We start from the raw sequence: 20,189 nt of genomic DNA, 5'->3' as shown, positions 1-20,189 counted from the left end.
ATGAAACTTAGGAACAAGACACGCTATGACTTAGAGTCTGATGATATGGAGTCACATAACCATAACCAATTAAAGGATCTCTCAGACATTCCACTGAAAGATGGATGACCTTCGCTTTGACTAATGTCTGGGCAGTGGAGAGCATGAGGTGGTCAGACACAGAGGAAACTGATATGACTTTGGTTTTGGTTGAAAGGACGGATGAAGAAAGATTTTAGTTAGGGGCAACTATACTGCGAGAAGTAGGAAGGAACACCCATTTGGAATTCATTTTGTGATGTATTCATGCAAATTTCTTATAAGAAAAACATTAAAATAGAACTGTCAAGTTGGCAGAGGGGTATTCACATCTAAAGCTCACATGGGAGTCTAGGTGGACACAGATTTGAAAGGTGAAAAATGGAGTCTAAGAGATCAAAAGAAATCTAGGAAAGGTGATCATGTCACAGGAAGCTGGAAGTTAGCAATGTCTAATCCAGAGGGTCTAACACACAGGCCCAGGAAGCAGTCTTTGATTTAATAATGTGGAGGACAATGACAACCTCTGTCCTACTGTCTTGACAGATTGTTAAGAACTGAAATCAGAAAGAAGCAGATTGGTTGGCAAATCTTCAACTTTAACTCCAGCCAAGATATCATGGAAACTCATACAGAGGCACTAAATGTTTCTGTAAGAAAATTGGCCCCCTAGCAGTTAACAAAGCTTTAAGGAACCAGTACATACATTTTTCACTAAAGAGACAATGGGGATTGGCAAGTCACTGACAAACTGAGACTAAGGATGGAGGCTTAAGGTTGAGGGTGGGGACATTCTGAGGGTGAAAACAAATAACAAAACTTATGAAAAGGGATAGATAATGTAAGAATGAAAGGAAGACAGAACAGAGCATCTGGATCCAGTTCCTAATTTTACAAATGAGAAGATACTTGAAGGATGCGTGGAAACCACTGACCAAACAAGGTGTTAATTTACTCATATTGTGTTTAAAGTGCTCTGCTGGAAGACAGTTTAAGTATCATATATACGTGTATGTGTGTGTGTGTGTGTATACATATATATATATGTATACATATATGTCATGTGTATATGACATATATGTATACATATATATACATACATATATATAAGTCATATATATGTCTTGACTGAAATTAAAGTTGAAGATTTGTCAATCAATCCGCTTCCTTCTGATTTCAGTTCTTAACAATCTGTCAAGACAGGACAGGTTGTCATTGTCTTCCACATATGATACTTTAATGTGTGTGTGTATACACATATACATATACACATACATATATATATATGCATATAGTCTTTTTGTTTGTTTGTTTTTTTGAGACAGGATTTCTCTGTGTAGCCCTGGCTGTCCTGGAACTCACTATGTAGACCAGGCTGGCCTCAAACTCAGAAATCTGCCTGCCTCTGCTTCCCAAGTTCTGGGATTAAAGGCGTGCGCCACCACTGCCCGGCCAGACATGCATATAGTCTTAGTGCCTGTAGTTGCATTTTAGGAAGGCAGAACTTAGTCTGCCATGGCTAAGTCATATATATTAATATATATTTTATATATAATAAATATATATTTATTATTTAACTATGTATCATTGATTAATTAATATAAATAATAAAATACAATTTATAATATATTATATAATAAATATTAAATATATATTTAAATGCAAAGTCAAAAGCACTGGGAATGGATGGGGGTACAATTCAGTTGGGGGGAATACTCACCGTATGCACAAGGCCTCAAATCTGCAGTACTACTGGAAACACTGTGGTTGAGTGTTTGTAGGAAGGGAGGTAGAGAGAGCAAAGGGGGAGAGAGGGAAGGAGGAATAATACAAAAGCAGTATCAATGGGAACCCAGAAGCAGCTGCAGGATCTCCCTTATCTCCACTCAAGAAGGTGTCTTAGTTAGGGTTTTACTGCTGTGAACAGACACCATGACCAAGGCAACTCTTCTAAGGACATTATATTGGGGTTGGCTTACAGGTTCAGAGATTCAGTCCATTATCATCAAGATGGAAGCATGGCAGCATGCAGGCAGGCATGGTACAGGAGGAGCTGAGAGTTCCACATCTTTATCTGAAAGCTGCTAGCAGAATACTCACTCCCAGGTAGCTAGGACAAGGGTATTAAAGCTCACACCCACAAGACCACACCTACTCCAACAAGGCCACACCTCTCAACAGTGCCACTCCCTGGGCCAAACATACATAAGCCATCACGGAGGGTGTGGCTACCTCAGCACCAGGAGAGCCACTAGATCACATCTAAGTAACTGGGGCTCTCATGTGCAGAAGAATGGATGGAGTCAGAGTCTATGCAAATTCAAGACCAGATATGAAGTCCCTCACTCAATCTATCAGTCCTTCTTGGTCTTGAATGGCATTTCTCTTGGGTTGAGTGGTTGGTCTCCTAACTGCAAGTAGCATCTGTTAAATAAAAAAACAGCCCGAATAGCAGAATGGAGGCTTTGAGGGGTTTGCTATTAAATTTTCAGATGTTAAGACTTTTGTTTGTTTGTTTGTTTGTTTGTTTGTTTGTTTAAGATGAGACTCCTAGCTTCCTGCCAGAGATAATTCTCTGATTTCAGGTAATTGCCACCAAGTAGACAAAGGTTTCAGGACTGATAGTTAAACAAAAAATAAAACAAGAAATTGTCTCTCTTCCCCAGGGATGAGTGAGTGGGAGACCTATGGGGTTTTGCTCTCCTCCTAATGTTCTTTTCCCCAAACATTGACTTATTTAACTTAAAAAGGAACTACGCAAGGCATGAAGCATGTACGGATACCCAGAATCTGCTCAACTTGGTCTGGGTTCAACTCTAAAGAGCAGAAATAACTGAGCAAGCTCTGTTAGTTTCCGTATAACTCTTATATGTTCACTACCCTCAGCCTTCATCCCGCTCAACAATCCTTTCGGGCAGCTTTGCTCACTCCACAGTCTCTGCTGTCTGGAAGACTTAAGAAGACATAGAAGACGCATTCCTTCTGGATTTGTGGCTCCTTAGTATTCTTAAACACCCCCCCCCATCTTTATCAGAAAGCCAAACATCCCAGAGTGCATCTGGATGCCATGAAGTGGCCCTCGTTGTATTTGTTTCAAACGGTGGCCCATCTGCCACTTGATTTCTAATTCTGAATTTTTCTCTATTTAAGAAGCATTCCAGTTTTCCATTCCCTTTCTCTGATCAATAGCTGGCCTCTACCTACAATCGATTCCTTCTTCAACTAGCTCTAAATCACAGCTTTCTGTAAAAGCATGTTGTTGTAAGGAGTGATCACAACAACACTGAAGTACAGTGTGTAGCTATTTATATATATAAAAAAAAAAGACTGGTTCCTCCTTGTTTTTTAAACACCTACAGAATACCAGTCTGGTCATATCAGTGCATATTTACACCGGTCTTGGTATTGCAAGTAATGAGCCTCATTTCTCCAAACACAACAACCTTCTGTCTTCTCTGGTTTCCAGACAAATGTTCCCAGTCTGAGTTTAAAACTAAAAGTATATTGATTTCTGGAGAGTTGGAACCTTTTTATGTTTAAACCAGTAATTAGTACAGTGTTGATACTGAAGCTCTGAAATGCAAATGTTTTCTAGTCCTTCTAGAGCCTCCAGACTCCAGGGTGGTCCTCACCATGTACATCACAGAAGCCTTCTTAGAAATGAGGAATGGAAGCTGCACCAGAGGCCCACTGCATCTGATCCACATTTTCAAAAGTTTCCCAGGCGATGGACTCACAACAACTATAATCAAGAGTGGGGGGAAGGTGTAAATAAGATGGTGGTTGATTTGAGAGTGTTCATGCAGCAAACACGAGCAGAGTGAGCAAGAAGAAAACGTATGTTCCCACAGCCTCAGTACCAGCGTGCCTTGATTCTCAACAGGGTTTCTTTAACAGCAGTCTGACCAACTTCGACAAAGCCACGCCCCTCCACAGTGGGCAGCATAGAAGCCTGTGGAGCCCTCCTGCAATATCCATCTCCCCAGCCTCCCTGTGCTTTGGCTATAGCTCTGGCCACCAAATGTCCTCGGTCACATGGCCTTCCAACCCAGGACGTTAACAAAAACAGAGCCAGAATGTGACTGGGAGAGCAGGCTTTAAAAAATGCAATAGCTTACATATTAATAAATTAAAAGTAAATAACATTTGAAATTCGATTTCTCACTCACACTTCTCACATTTTAACTACTGAACAGCAGCATGTGGCTACAGGCTACATTACAGACAGTGCAGGTCTAGAAGATTCTCTTGCAGTCTCTCATCTCCCCATCTTTGGTTGCTGCTTAGGTGTTTATATGTCTTCATTTAATGTTCAGTCACAACTCAGGTGACAGACAAAGCAGTGCACATGAAAGCAAGCAGAAGCCTCTACATGAGGGTTCACCTGCCTTTACTGTAGTCGCTTTCAATAAAACTCTCCATAGAAACCAATATTCAAAAGAAGATTTGAAAATACCACACAGTATTTTTACTCAAAAAAAAAATCATCCCAAGAAAATGACAGCTTTGTATCACCTTCTGAGTAGATAAATTGCTCTGAGAGTTTCTTATTTCGGAGACAAATTTCAAAGGACAGCCACATTGCAAGCTTTGCCATGAAGTATCTCTATACATGTAGAAAGCAGATATTCTGATTGGCTAATAAGAAGTCTGAGCAGGGACTAATGAACCATAATTCTCTGTTCTGAATTTATGAGTAATCCATCGTCATTTAATTAACAATATAAATATTAAAAAAACATTTTATAATAAAATTTTATAATTGTAATAAGACACCCTACAGCATGAATTATGGGGTACTAATTCCCACCCAGTGTTGTTGAAACTGGACATGAGCGAATACATTAAAGTGTGTACTATGTCATGTCTTAGCACTTAAAAAATAAAGTGGCAGAAAAGCATTTGACAATCCTGTTCCCTTAGAATGTAAGGAAAGAAATTCAATGGAAATGTAATTTATTGGGTTTGAGTTTTTATTCATTTTTCCACTGGTAATTATATTACCCACATAAGAGACAGTTATTGAAGAGGTTCAAAATACTTCAACTTTTTTTTTTATTTTAGATTTGTAAGCTTTCACCCCTCTACAGAGAGCCCACACTTCCCCTCCTCAATCACCTCATAATTTAAGAATACAATAATAATAAAATATTAAGTCAGCAAAGCACAAGGATAGGACTTTTCCGAAGGGCAACACTGATCACCTGGACTCACCACCACTAATCCACAGGCAATCCTGGGGGTTCTGGGAAATTTCTCAGGACTGAACAAAGGCTCAGAACCTCATCTGATAGTTTAAACAGAACACAGAACAGACACACAAGCAGAAGCCTGATCAAGCTCTCTACAGAGTGAAAGCGGTTGAGAATCAGAAAGGCACATGCCACGGAAATTTAGTCTCTAAGATCCAGGTTCCAAGGTGAATGGGCTAGCCTAAGGCAATCTGCGGTGTCCTTGAGAGCTCAGGAATGCCTCAAAGACAGCTCAGTACAACCTCAGTACAACCCTGTCATCCCACCCTCCACTCCCACAGACCTAGTCTCTTTTGGGTTTGGGATTTTCCTTCCCTCCTTTGTGGATGAGGTGGGGAGTGGAAAGAGAAGCAAGGTAAACCGTTCTCTAACTTGTTACTCATAGGAGTGAACCAGGCAATTAGCCACTGTTATCCTTATGTGGGATTTACTAGGAACTCCAATGTGTTCCAAGATGTGAAACAATTACTGTCCGTTACTGACAGTATCACCTGCCATTTGAGTTGCTACTGAAGTTGTCCAGAATACTTTTATGTTGAGACAAGGTCTCCTCAGGTAACCTAAGCTGCGCGTGAATTAGTTGTCCTTCGTCAGACACCCAAACTCTAGGATTTAAGGTGTATACCACCATGCCTGACCCAAGACATGGGTCATTCTTTAATTAATTTTTTTTAAAAAAACTGAGTTTTTACAGCATATTGCTAAATAACTGTACTAATATTCTAGATCCGTACCAAATCCTTCTTTGTATTCATTGATCGTGCCTCACAGATAGAGTGGCCCCTCACTGTTGATCGTTCAATTACTTGGGTTTGTCATGGAAAAAAAAAAGACTTGGGCTTATTGATAGGTCTTTTCAGCACACTCTGTTCAATCTATACCCTGAACTTACATAGGTATATGAAAAATTAATTCAAGTGCCAGCCATTGTGGTACACGTGTTTAATCCCAGCACTTAAAAGACAGAGGTGGTAGATCTCTTGGGTTTGAGCCCAGCCTAGTCTACAGAGTGAGCTCCAGGATAGCCAGAGCTACCTAGAGAAACCCTGCCTCAAACAACAACAACAAAAAAAATTCAAGGTCCATGCACATGTAAATGTCTATCTATTGGTATTATTGTTTTCTGGTAAAGCTGAGTTATTTCTTCTAACAAATTCTTATTCGGTGGGTGATTTAAATATATGTTCTGGCCAGTTAATAGGAGAATCTGGAAACTATTCTTAAATTCAGTTAATGTTAAAATTTGGCAAGCAAGGAGTCTATTGATGGAGAAATACATATCAGAATTTCACACTGCAAGTGTTAGGATACTTGCATTTTACAGTTGTTGTTCAAGTGTTTAGTCATGATGAAAAACACATTGCTTAATGTACAGGAGCAAATCAGAGAATGAGGCAGCCACCTGAGTTCTCCCAGAGTTCAAGGGCCAGGGCACAGAGCACAGCAGGCAGCTGGTGGACGGAAAGGATAGCAGCAGCCCAGGAAGCCTGCAGGGCCACAGCAACATTTAAGCATCGCTACAGTCAGAAGAATTCCCACGGTTCTCAGCCAGGAGCAGCCTGGTTTGTAGAACCTCTAAGGCTTAACACCCTGGCAATCTCAAAATGTGGAAACTGGAACAGAGAAAAAGACATTCTGCGATTGTTCCTGTGGCCTGGTTTTCCCTTTCAACTTCTATGTGGAGTACAGGAAGTGCTACTCCAAAATGCGGTACTCAGGGATGCTGAGTAAGTTAAGCTAAAGGAAACTGAGAAAAATCTTAGAAGCCAGATCTGATTGTAGGTCACTCTGGCTTTCAGACGTCTGCCTCCAAAGCAAGTCATGAAAAAGTCTTTGACCTTCTTTCTCTGAGTAAAGATTCTAAGATATTTGTTCCAGAAGGGTCTTTCCCAACACCAGGAGGTCAAGAATTTGAAGAATATGGCCTTGCTAAGTCCATATTCATCAGCATCAGGCCACACCCTTCTGTCCACTTATCACACTTTGATAAGACTGTCCTCCGAGATAGTTTTCCATGGGTCTTTGGGTCTTCATTGCTAAAGGGTCTTGTGTCACATGAAAATCAAACAAATTTGTTATGCTCTCCTTTCCTTATGGGGAAGTCAGGCATGAACCTTGCCATGGGGGAGGGGGGAGGCAATACTACCTGACCCAGAAGGAGGAAAACACCATCACACCACCGCAATAATGATAGCCTGGGATAGAGCTCAATCGAAAGACAAATGAAGTGAGTGTTCTAGTGCCAGTCAGTAAAGCTCTGGTGTGGACAATAGGAGTGTGTGAGGAAGGAGAATTCCACCAGAGGCAGCTTCTTGCAGCTCAGGACTTTATGTAGTCATGACTGTGTGACCCTTTCCATTGACCGAATGAGGAGTCAGTCAGTGGACCTTTTGATATTCCTATCACTGATTTCACCCTTTACAACCCCACTGCCTAATTCACAGCGCCACTTCACCCTCCACCCCGGCCTGCTTTGTCTGTTGCTCCTCGGTGTCTGCATGATCGTTCTCCACCGGAAAGACTGACTTTCACAGCCTGCATCTGGCTCTTTTACATGTTTCCTTAAATGTTGTTTGACATGCAGAGCAACGGGTTTTGTCTTAACACTTCATGTATTATTTGTTGATCTTCCCTCTACCTCTCATCCTCCCCCTCCTCCTTCTGGATGCTTTCCTCATCCCGTAACCCCCATCCACCTTTCACGATACTAACACATGTACTCTATTGTTCTTTCTTCTTTCTCCCTACCTCCCTTGAGATCTCTGTTTGTCTCTCCTCATGGTTTCCTTTCTAATTGTATAACCTATACATTTGAGGGGACATGCCTGTTCATGCACACATACACATGGGGAGTGGCATGCAAAAATTAAGATCAACGTTCTACCTATTAGGGGAAACATGCAGTATTTGCCTTTCTGGATATTTTTCTAAAAGCATCTATAATCATAGAAAGTAAGAAGAATATTGCTTTAAAACAAACCTAAGCATATTGCACAAATGAGAGAGAGAAGAGAGAGAAAGAGAAAAAGGGAGAGAGAGCCTGCTTGGTTCACTGTCTTCTCCACTATGTGAGGATAATTTCATTTAAGATCATAATTTCCAATTCCATCTATTTTCCTCAAACATCATTTCATTTTTCATTACTTTTGTTTTGTTGTATTGCATTGTGTTGTGTTGTGTTTTGACTAGGCTCAACCTTGGGTTTCCTCTATTTCAAGATTGAATCCAGTTCAAGCAAGAATCCTGCAAGTCAGTTTAATGCAATCCCCACCTTTCCTTGTTGCTTACCCACAGAAGCTTAGATACATTTGACTTGGGAAAGAATCCTATCAGCTTAGTTTAAAAATTAAACAACAAAAAAATTATTCTTCATAATTTCTGCTTGTGTTTTTTTTAATTTTTTAGACCCCTGGTTTATAGCTTGGTAATAAATCTCCTTTCCCATAAAATCCTAGAGTTGATCCCAAGCTCTCAGGCTTCTGAAGACTTGTGTAATGTCCCAGTATGGTGGCCTCTCCTTAAGTAAACTCTACCATATGTAAGAAAATATGTGCTTCTTGAACATACCTGAATATCCAACTAGATCCAAGATGTTAAGTTACCACTGAATGAATGGGGTGGGTAGAGAAGACTGTCTCTGACAACATTTGCTTGCCAAGCCAGGCAAACACTAGAGTGCTCCTGACAGTAATCAATAAAAAATTAGTACCAAGCAAGATACAAAAAAATTCTTGAACATTGTAAAACTGAACACAGGTCCACCCACAGCTTCCAGTCTCTTTGTCATCTGATCTAACTTGTAGAGGCCTCTGTTTTCCCTCCAAGTGTCACAACTAAATTTCATCTCATTTGTGAGGATTTGCTGCTGTAATTGGAACACTGGTGTCCCCCACATTCAAACGTTTCAACAGGTGAGACTTTCGGGAGGTTTGTTCTGAGGACACACCCCTCCTGTGTGAGATTATCATCCCAGTACTAGAGTGACTTGCTGACAAATGCTATCAACTCTTATGTTTTGCATATCTTTGCACAAGCATCTGTAATCATAGGAAAATGTTTTAAAAGTTGCTTTAAAACAGACATAAGCAGATTACACAAATCAGAGAGAGACAGAGACAGAGTCTTGATTGGTCCACCTTCTTTCCCATGTGAGGATATAGAAATAACATTTCTGAAAGAAGATCACAAGTCCTTACCAGACCATGAGTCTGCTGATGTCTTGACCTCAGATTTCCCAGTCTCTAAAGCTGTGGGACGAAAAGCTGCATTAACTATAAATCAGCCAGTCCAGGGTATTTTTGTATTAACTCTAGAGGATAGCATAAAACACAATGGTTTTGGCGTTTTCCATACAGATGTCATTATATTTTGCTCTTAATGGTTCCTTCTAAAGTATCTTTGTAACAGAAACCAAAATATTATGACAATCACCTTTGAGATATATATATATATGTATATGAATATGTATATACATACACACACACACACACACAAATCCATCCCAACAAAGCTGAGCTGTAACAGTAGACTCGGTGCTGATCCGTTGTTTTAGCTAGCTCAGAAAACTGAACAAGAAACTAACCTTTCAACTATGACTTTTCACAATCCTTTTCTCTGGAAATGAGTATGGCTTCAGGAGGGAGGAATGGGTGTTTGTTATTTAGAAAGTAAATTAGTAGTTTAATAATTAGTAAGTGAACAGTTTACCCTGGGTTAAGAAAGAATACATTTTCTTCATCACCAAGAATGAATTCTTGAGATGAGGTGGAAATTATTTGCTATATAGGAATAGTTTCGCTTCTTGCATGCTCTAGCTTACTTACTGGATGTTTAATAAGACAAAATGTGCAAGATTAACCAACATCCACAGCAGGTAATTCAGATATTGGTTCCCTGTGTTATTTTTTGAGACTTCAGAATAACATTTTTTGCTGAATCTCAGAGTGCCTTACACACAGTAGGGCTCATGTTTAAGTGTTCTGAGTGTCCCTTTGATAACCTGCCTTGCCTGCTTCATGGATGTACTCAGACATGATATCTCAGGCCCACTGCCAGTGCACCTCTAGAATACAGCTAATGAAAATTGAAGGCCTCTAAGTGGTTAATAACAGCGAGAAGGGGATTAATGAAGATCAGATGGAAATTCCCCTCCCGATTAATGATGGAAGACTCATGGGAGGTGAATCGTCAGTCAGGGATTTGCTAGATCATTGACAGCACTCAGATGTCATTTTAAGCAGTAACTTTCAGAATTTCCCTTTAGAGAAAAATTTTTTTTTACAAGAACTGACAACAGCTTAAAACTGTATAGCAATTCCAGTCTCTACCTCAGGGTAGAGTTTGCAAACAAGGACCGAAACCATCAGAAAAATAATGCAGTGTCTGGGAAGATAGATTAGTCAGTAAAGTGCTTGCTGCACATCATGAAGACCTAAGTTATAGCCCCACCACCCATGGAAAATCCAGGTATGGTGGAGTATGCTTCTTCTTAACAAGGAAGAGACAGGAGAATACCCAGAAACCCATGCACCTGGCCTGCACAGTATCAATCAACAAAAGAGAAACCCTGTCTCAAGTAAGGTGAAAGATGAGGAATGACAAGCAAAGCTATCCTTTCCCAATGTGTACCATGACATATGAACATCTGCATTCACACAAAAATGCACATACATACACATCTCACACACACACACACACACACACACACACACACATACAGATTGCTGTTAAGGGACCAAACTAATGGTTGACCTCTGGCCTACATACAAACACATTCATGTACATATGTGCACCTTTACCCACACAAATACACACACATATACATGCACACACATAAGAATAGGAATTATGTGCAACTTGAAGAATGTTTGCCCTGAAATTTATTAGCTCTGTATCCAAGGTTCCCTTGATGTCTCAGTAGACTCCAGCGTTCATTGTAATTCTTTGCATCAATATCTTTGAAAGTTCACATGCATGTCTTTTGTGTTACCGTCTAGGAAAGGGGAAACTGAGGCTTTCCTGTTCTATTGAAGGCCTGGGAACTGATGGTCTCTTTGACGTACATCTCCAACTGTAGAAATGTATATATGTATATTGTCTATATCAGATAAGTCAACTCTTTCTTAACTGGAGTAATGAGTAAACATATTCAATTTTTTTTAAACATTTTTACTTTTATTGACAATATATATTTTCATACAATATCTTCTGGTCACATATTGGTTTCCTCTCCCCCTACTTCTCCCAGGTCCTTTCACCTCCCCTGATCCAGATCTGAATTGACACCCTGTCTGTCTCTAAGAAATAATGATAAAATTAATAAAAATAAAATAAGATAAATAAAAAACAAACAAATTAGAATAAGGCAAAACAAACAGAAGAAATGAGCCAAAAAAAAATTTAAAAAGCACAAGAAACACAAATAGACACAGAGACACACATACACACACATAGGAATCCCAGAAAAACACAAAACCAAAAGATAATACATACAAAAAGGACCTGTAAGCTAAAACTAAATGAGGCAAAAACACTAACCCCCTTGTTCAGCATTACAAACAACCTCCAAAGATGCCCTTGAGCTGGTTTTCCATAGGCCATCGGCTGCTGGGCATGGGGCCTGCTCTTGAGAGTAGCTTGTTTCCCCAGTGAGACTCCCTTGGGAGAAACTAAATTTTCCTTTGCAAATGACTATTAATTAAGAGATAGCTTCTGGGTGAGGAATGAGAGATGTGTCCCCTTCTTTCAGTACGAGGCCCCCCATCTGGTGCAGACCTGTGCAGGCCCTGTGCATGATGCCCAAGTCTCTGAGTTCATGTGTGCACTGGCCCCCCTGTGTTTAGAAGGCCTTGTTTCCTTGGTGTCCTCCAAACCCTCTGGTTCTTATGTTCAGTCCACTTCCTCTTCCACAGTGTTCCCTGGGGAAGTGAGGAGGTATGGTTGATGGAGACATCCCCTTTAGAGCTGAGTAGACATCGTCAATTTTTTAGCTAAGATAAAATACATTCTGAGTGGGTAATTTAAGTAGAATTCGCTAACTGGTCAACCATCTCTAACTGCTCAGGCTCAGACATTTGGTTCAATGGTGCTCCTTTATGAACACAATAAAAGTTTCAAAGCATCTTGCTTTTCTTTTTTGTTTAAACACAGGGAATGACTAACAGTGGTCTCGATTTATTGAGGGCATAAATGTAGTTATCTAAATAACAGATTATTGTTGTAAAGTCTATCAGTGAAATTCAGTGATTGAAGGCATAAGTGTCAGGCTTGTTCCAAGTCCCTTGGCTCCTATTGAATTAGAGTAGATTTTTTTTTAATGGAATTTTTCAGGAATGAATTTAATTGGGTTTAAAGATATATTGCTAGATGTGGCTTCTTTATTAACAAAAGGATAAAGCCAAGAAGAAAAGAGAAAAACAGGAGGGAAAGAAAGGATGGAAAGGGGAAATAAGAGGTATCAGGTGAGGGAGTAGGGAGAAGGCATGGACCCAGTGGTCCTTTTGCTGCTTTTTGATGTCCCTAAAATGCCTGCTGTCATTTCAGCAATCTTTCCAAAGTATTAGCAATGCTCCTAGAACTTGCACAGTGTGAAACCTGCACAGTATGCTATGTACATTCTGGATACCTCATTTCCACAGATCAACTTTGTAGTGGTAGTATTTAAAACGGCGGCACCCGATCTGGCTTGTTTTTATGGGGCCGCCATGTTCTTGGCTTGACAAGGCCTGAGGCCATGAGCAGTGGCGTGCTCTTGTTGTTCTGCCCACGACTCAGGCCAGCCAGAAGCAAGGGCCCTGGTACCCACTAGGCACCAGCGTGGGGGATGGCTCTGCCAATCTACCACACTGTCTCCACAAAGCTTGGCTGAACCCCAAACAATACCTGTCATCCATGCAGGCCCGGTAGGAAAATGAGATTCTAATGCTTAAATATTAATCAAAGGCTTTATATATTTAGAAATGCTCAATTAACAATTTGCCCACACAATTTGAGTTGTTTCCCAATATCTAACCTTAAGATATAAATCGTTACCTAGGACAGTTCTGGATCCATGCGTGGTTCTCCATGTCTGCTACATCTCTCCTCCCTCCTCCTAGCTCCTCCTCTTCCTTCTCCTCTCCCTCTCCTTCGCTCCTCCCACATTAGCTCCTCCCAAATTACCAAGCTTTATTGTAAAATGTATGGGGGGATATCCTGCTAAACAACTTGTTTTTCTATGATGACTAAATAAATAAATAAATAAATAAATAAGGCTCTATGCTACCTAACAAAGTAGGCCCTAGTGTCTTCTGTGTGCTTATGCTATGTCATCAAAGTGGTAATTTACAGTCTCCTCCAAGGCCCAGTTGGGATGTTTCTCTCCTGTAGTACCTACTTGTCAAGTCTAGTATCCAGATCCTTTACCAGAAACTGTCAGAAAATCTTCATGATTGACAAGTCTTTGGTTCAATAGCTGAGACTTGCCTGGTACAACAGACCTAAATGTTTAAGACAGCCCAGCCTTATTTCAAGCTCTGTGAGTTGTTTCTCTGTTTATGAAACCCTAGTCAAAAGTTGCCAGCCACACACAGAAATCCATTATTCATGTTCCTCTCTGATAAGAGATGGCCAAACTTGAACCTATTAAATACTAATGAATTGATGCATTGTCTAGAAAAATAATAAATCCTTTTAGTAGACAGTAAGGTCCAATTTGGTTAAATTCCTGTAAGTCCTCTGGCAGAGAGTCAAGTATCTCCAAATTCAAAAAAGTCACCCAAAACTTCTAGTCTTTGTAGGAATATAACGGTAGACTCCATCCAGATGCTGTTCAGGCTACTATATCTGTTTCAGATATTTCCTCATTCACAGACTCTAGCAGGCACCTACTGAGCTGACACTGAGCTGTTGTGAGACCTTAGCTAACACACTCCCCATGCCTCTCACCCAGGAAGTGAGTTTACACCAAAATGGCTGTCACATCCTCCTTCTACCAGCTCCTCTACCTGTGGCCTGAGGATCAGAGGGCTTGGCTGCAGGGTTGTACTGTGAAATCACCCCCATGCCTGGACAGAAGAAGAGATTCCTACTTCTGGCACATGAGCCTGGGTTTTCTCTCTTCATAGCCCCCACCATGTCTATCTGTCCATCTATCCACAGAGCTAATAACTTTTCTAATACACTCCCAAGTTACTCCCATAATGCATCTGTGTCCTTCTTTAATCCCTCTTCCCATATGAAACTATTCAGTCCCTCGGGAATAGACTAAAAGGTCTTCTGGGTTCTCTCATTCCAAAGTGATCCCTAATGGCATTAAAATTTATTACCTTAACCATGTTATTGAGAGCCTACAGGTGCGACACTGTTCTAGGTGCTTGGGGTGTGGAAGAGAATAACACAATAGCTGTCACTCCTCAGGCCTTGCATTCTAGTAGAGGGATGAGCAGCAAGGATAAATGTGTAGAGAACTAGGAGCAATTTTTAGAAAGCTCAACTCAGAACTCTTTTCTTCAACCTTCCCAATAATTCCGCAAGCTAATTAATTCCTTATCCTGTTAAAACTAGCCAGAGAGGATTCTTTATTTCAGTAACTGAACCTCAACTAATGTGATTAGCCAGCCTGCTTTGTGAAGTCTTGACCCCAATTTCTCTTTTAAAACTATAATAATGGAGTGTCACCCAATATACTGTCCTTGGTTTTAAGTAACTACCTCATTTAATGGGAGGGAAGAAATCATTGAAAGGATTCTGGGCAGCATCTAGGACTACCTTAGAGACTTGAGATCCAGACTAGAAAAACAGATAAATGAAAAGGGAAGACAGGTCCCTGGAACTGTTAGGAAGGGGGTTTTCTTGTTCACTGATTGCCACCCCAACATGCCACATCTTGGGCTTTTTCACTACTTGCCCATGCCAGGTGATATGGTGTCCTCGAATGTTACATGAAGCATCAAAAACGTCATTTAAACATCACTAGGTTAAAATTGATTCGGTTTTTTTGGTTTGGTTTGGTTTGGTTTGGTTTGGTTTGGTTTGGTTTGATTTGGTTTTGCATCACTTTTACATTCCAATGGGACTTCAGATGAAGTATACTCTTCTGGCCAGCTAGAATGGACATGTTACTTGGTAGCCTCATAGTCTTAACCTTCTTCTGCATAACATGTCACCCAAAACACAGAGACCTCTAGCAATATTTGTTTATCCTTGCTCATAAGCCGCTGGTCAGCTCCAAGGCGCTGCTGATCTGAGCCAGCACTAGGCTTCTTTTGAATCATGCAAAAACAGTTGTGGATGGTCAGCTGGGTGCAACCGTATCCATAATGGCTTTCTCATGTATCCAGAAGATTGTCTGGAGTTGGTTAGAGCCAGGAGGGTAGCCAAGCCATGTATCTTTCAGCTCCCAATATCCCAGCCTAAATATCTTCATGTGATGGCAATACTCATGGTTCTATCTGTAACAAAGATGGGCAAGCTCCCAAGCACTTTCACATCTCTGACTATTTTATATTTGGTATTAGCCAATGGCCAAAGTAAGCCATTGAGTCAACCTAGAACATGGGCACAAAGAAACCATGAAGAATTGACAGCCAAGCAAGCACATAATTTTAGCCCAGGGGAATTTTATTCTTCAACTTCCCTAAATTATCTACTCTTCTGAAATTCATGCCAGTGTGAAGCTGATTTTAAACTTGAGAGTTGCAGGATTCCTCAGCACTTCAGATTCCTTCCATGTATTCCCCAATGGTCATGTGTGTGCCTGAACAAGACCCAAACTTTTCACACAGCACCCATTCAGACAAGCAAGCTGTGGAGATCACCTGTTCGTTTTCACAGCCGTTGATATGAATCTGAAGTTCATACAGACACAGATTTTTGTGAGTCCCACTCCCGCTATGTGCTCACAGCTTGGACAGGGTAATATATAGTAGGAGGTAATTCAGTTTCTCTTGATTTCCTTCTGCATGCATTCTTTAGGGCCTGCGATATAAGTATGAAAGATTTAGTCCTTGTCCTTAAACAAATCACAGCCTAAAATGGGGGAATGTGAGTGAATTTGACAATTAAGTTACAATGTGATCATTGAGACAGCAGCAAAAGCTCAGTACATTAGGGGAAGGATTGGAGGAGTGAGAATTAATGGAAGAGGCAAGGTTAAGGGCCTTTGCTGGAACAGAGATAAGAAATGGGGCATCATGGGGGATCAAGGAGGAGTGGGTTGTGGATATGATTACAATACACCGTATATGTATGTCAAATTCTCTGAGAATAAATAAAAATATTTTAAAGAAGTTATGCAGGCTAAACTAAGAAGCAAAGAAGGGGAGGGAGATGACAACTGAGCACTGAAGGGAAAATTGGCTCATCTTGGTGACTGATTAGGTGTAGAAAGGGGATATGGGGATAGTGACGGAAGACTGTGGGTGAGCTTGTGGATAGTAGTATGTACAAGAAACATTTCCCCACATTGGGAGCCCAACTACTGATCACAGTGCACATGGCTACTCCATTGTCTTGATAACATTTTTAAGCAGAAAGAAACTATTCTCAGTAAACATTCATGAGTCTCTTAGCCATACACACCTTACAGAATCCTTTAAACTCATAAGTCTGCAATAATCTTGTAATTGCCTTTTCAATCTCTACTCTACCCCACCTCAAACATGTAATCAAACCTAAACTTGGTTAAATTATTTTCCCATAGTGTAATATATTTTTATTGTCCGCGTCCACTTCTAGAAGCCAACAGTCTCTCTTTTTTTATTGCTATTATCTTACAGTCATAAGAGCTCCATAGTTGGGTTATGATTGCTTCAAATGAAGAAACTTAGTCCAGGTAATTTCTCACGACAGAAGTCCACGAAGAAGGTTAACTCTGAAATCAAGCACATCAGATAATGCATCCAAGTTCAGACATTTGATTTATTACCTTCCCTCCCTAGTGATTAAATATTCGGCTACCCATTGAAACCACACATATATTCATAAGGTAATGGTCAAAGCAGGTTCACTGTGCACTAACTTTCCACCTTCAATCTCTGAAGAGGAGCATCAGTATACAACTCTGAATAACAAAGAAAGACTGGATACCATGATCTAAGAAAGAACAGAAGCAACTAATGAGGGCATGAGATTCAGATTTCCCTCCCCAACACCGGGTTCTAACAAAGTTTTCCTCTGTGGTAAAAGACCTGGAGAACAGCTGTCAGAAATATGGCACAGCTAACCCTCGAACAAATTAAAAAACACCATCTGCAGGCACTGCAGTCTGATACACAGATGTGCGCCAGCACAAAGCCCAGGGAAGAAAAAGCGGGTTGGTGGGACCGAGGTTAACGTGACTGAAAGCAGACAACATATGGTTCTCCAAAGAGAAGGGCGCTCCACTACTGAAGCCAACCATTTGTAACATTTATAAATAGCTACTGAACCTCTAAGGCACCCCTAAACGCCTACATTTGTGTGTTTAAAGTTTCTCGAAGAACAGTAGGTAGAGCAATTACAGAGGACTACAAGTTCAGCATCTTTTCATGTACCATTAGTCGTTCAGGTAGCCAAAGCCGGTCCCTACACTATCTTTAATCTGTTTCTCTCCCCCCACCCCACCCCCACCTAGCAACACCTCTCATTAAAACTAACTCTTTTGAAATATGCAGCACCAGCTAGCTTGTCCCACTTGCTAATGGTCCTGAATTGATTCTTAATTAGTTGCAGTTTTGGAAAGAATCCAATTAAAATAGTAGGAGATACCAATAGCTGAGGAGAACTCGCTCATATGTGTTACGCTCTGAGCTGCCATCCTTTTCGTTAAGGCTTGCTCAGGCGAGAGGCGACTATGCAAAATACGGCAGGATTCAAATCATACTAAACACGCTCAGGTTTTAAACAGAAACCTTCACGTGGTAATTTATCCTCCAGCCATAAAACATGATCAAAGAAAGGCAGCCAAACGCTGTTAGAAAAATTACATTCCTTCGCCCCACTTTCTCTTCTTCCTAAAAGGACAGGTTACTAATTCAGAAGAAGATGGAAGAATATTTTCAATATATCATATTTTTTATTTGCTGTGTGTTTTCCAGTCCCCTACTTAAATTCTAAAATGGGGGAGCATAAAGCTCAGTGTGGGAAGAAATAAGATGGGGGAGAAGAAAGTAGCTCAGTGTGAGGAGGAAGGCTGCAGGCAGCTAAACAGGATATTTTCCAATGTTCTTCCCCAAAGCCTGCCTGCTACCAGCAAAATTCCCAATGTTGTTTATGAGGGCAGCTGGAGGTCATTTGACAGGTATGGCTTTTATGGTTCGGATTTAATTATAGAAAAGTGAGGGCTCAGGAAAGCAAGGTCTCAGGAAACCTAGGCAGGAGGACTCCTGCCACTGCTGGTAGGTGACAGTCACGTGACCGCTTTTGTATTCGGTGGTAATAACTCATTGCCCCAGCCTGGGATGGAGCCCAGTTCCTCTATCCCCGGAGGAGCTTCCACCAGGCGCAGACTCACAGAGCCTTTGATCTGCAGATTAACATGATCAGAATTCAGGCTTTGTCTTTTGCAAACATCCCTGTCCTGAAATTTGTATCCAATGAGAGGTTGAGCCCACTTTTATTTGAATAATGAATTGCAGTAATTAATACACACATTGATTTTTTTTCAAGTCTCCCCAAAGGCTCTTTCTATTTTTAATTTCTAGAAAATACATATCATTCTCTTAATAAGAAACTGCTCTATTTTTCAAATTGCACGTGGAAGGGGATGCAAGCACAAGCAAACAACAAAAACATTGAAACAAGTAACATTCAAGATGGAGAGAAGGCTGGATTCAAGAATTCAAGCGGCTTTGTGGACAGAAGCTGCCCCTGTGGAATTTCACTACCTGCACCGGATCTGTCAAACACTTCCGAATGCTTTTTAAAGGCATGGTTATTTCAAGTGTGCGGTATTCATGTGGATAAATATCCCCTTCCTTTTAAACTACGGGTTTTCCCTTCAACTATTAATAAAAGAGACATCCTGTACAAAAAGAAAAAAAATTAAATCTAAGTCCGTTGAAATTGTGTCATTTTAATTTTGGTTTAATGAGGGTCATATGATTTCTTCTAATGCCTCTAATGAGAGAGAAAGAAGTAGAGAGACAAAGAGAGAGACAGAGACAGAGCGACAGAGAAAGATTGATTGACAGTCTTCCTTTAGTTGCACCTTAAGGATCGGCATGGGCTTAGACTAATGGAGCTTTTCTTACTTGGGAAATAATTCTTTTCTTACACCAGGGTTCTTAATATATACCAATACAGAGAAAGGTGCACGCGCGTGCGCGCGCGCGCGCGCGTGTGTGTGTGTGTGTGTGTGTGTGTGTGTGTGTATGTGTGTGTGTACGCTCGCGCGCGCATCTTATACTTATCTAGAAGTCACAGGTACTAACAGCCAGGTAGGAGGCAGTCAGCTGTGACCTGGGAGGAAGGAGGGTTTGGAGGCGCATGCAAACAGAAGAGATACCTGATTGACCTTTTGCTGACTCTGAGCCACGTGATGCGCAGGCCGCCTTCTTAGAGTGATGGCTTTAAAAGAAGATGTTAAATTTAACCTCTGGCGCAATGATAAATTGACAATAAAAAATTCAATGGCTTGGTAATTACCAATCACTTTGGACATCGGCAACATTTTTCAGTTCTGTCACTGCGCATCGGCACAAAAGCTTCAGCAGGAATTCTCCCGGTCTTCCTCTTTTTAACTTTGTTTTCATGATGCAGATTAAATCTGCCACCCTATTACTGATTCATTTTCCTAATTTTTCATGTCTGCACCATGCCCCAGCTGCACCAGGCTGATAATTGTGGAGCCCAGCCCTGATGATTAACATCAGAAGAATTAATTATGCCTGCCATTAAAATTCCGGGTTGCACATGGTGATCAAGAAAAATTAAGTTTCTCTAGGCCTCTAAATCATTTCA

The 20,189-nt window shown here is 40.7% G+C and overlaps 1 long non-coding RNA gene across 1 annotated transcript; it reads right to left on the bottom strand.

Annotated features, from left to right (window-relative positions):
* Positions 1–17,076: 17,076 nt before the first annotated feature.
* LOC114617327 lies at positions 17,077–19,904 on the bottom strand. The gene is made up of 3 exons (XR_003710778.1): positions 19,875–19,904; positions 19,744–19,796; positions 17,077–17,121 (listed from the first exon to the last, which is right to left on the bottom strand). It is a non-coding gene; the product is annotated as an uncharacterized LOC114617327 (long non-coding RNA).
* Between the last annotated feature and the right edge of the window lie 285 nt (positions 19,905–20,189).

The sequence above is a fragment of the Grammomys surdaster genome, unplaced genomic scaffold (genome assembly GCF_004785775.1).
Source record: "Grammomys surdaster isolate TR1022 unplaced genomic scaffold, NIH_TR_1.0 136, whole genome shotgun sequence".
NCBI lineage: Eukaryota > Metazoa > Chordata > Mammalia > Rodentia > Muridae > Grammomys > Grammomys surdaster.
This window is presented reverse-complemented; position numbering and strand designations above follow the sequence as displayed.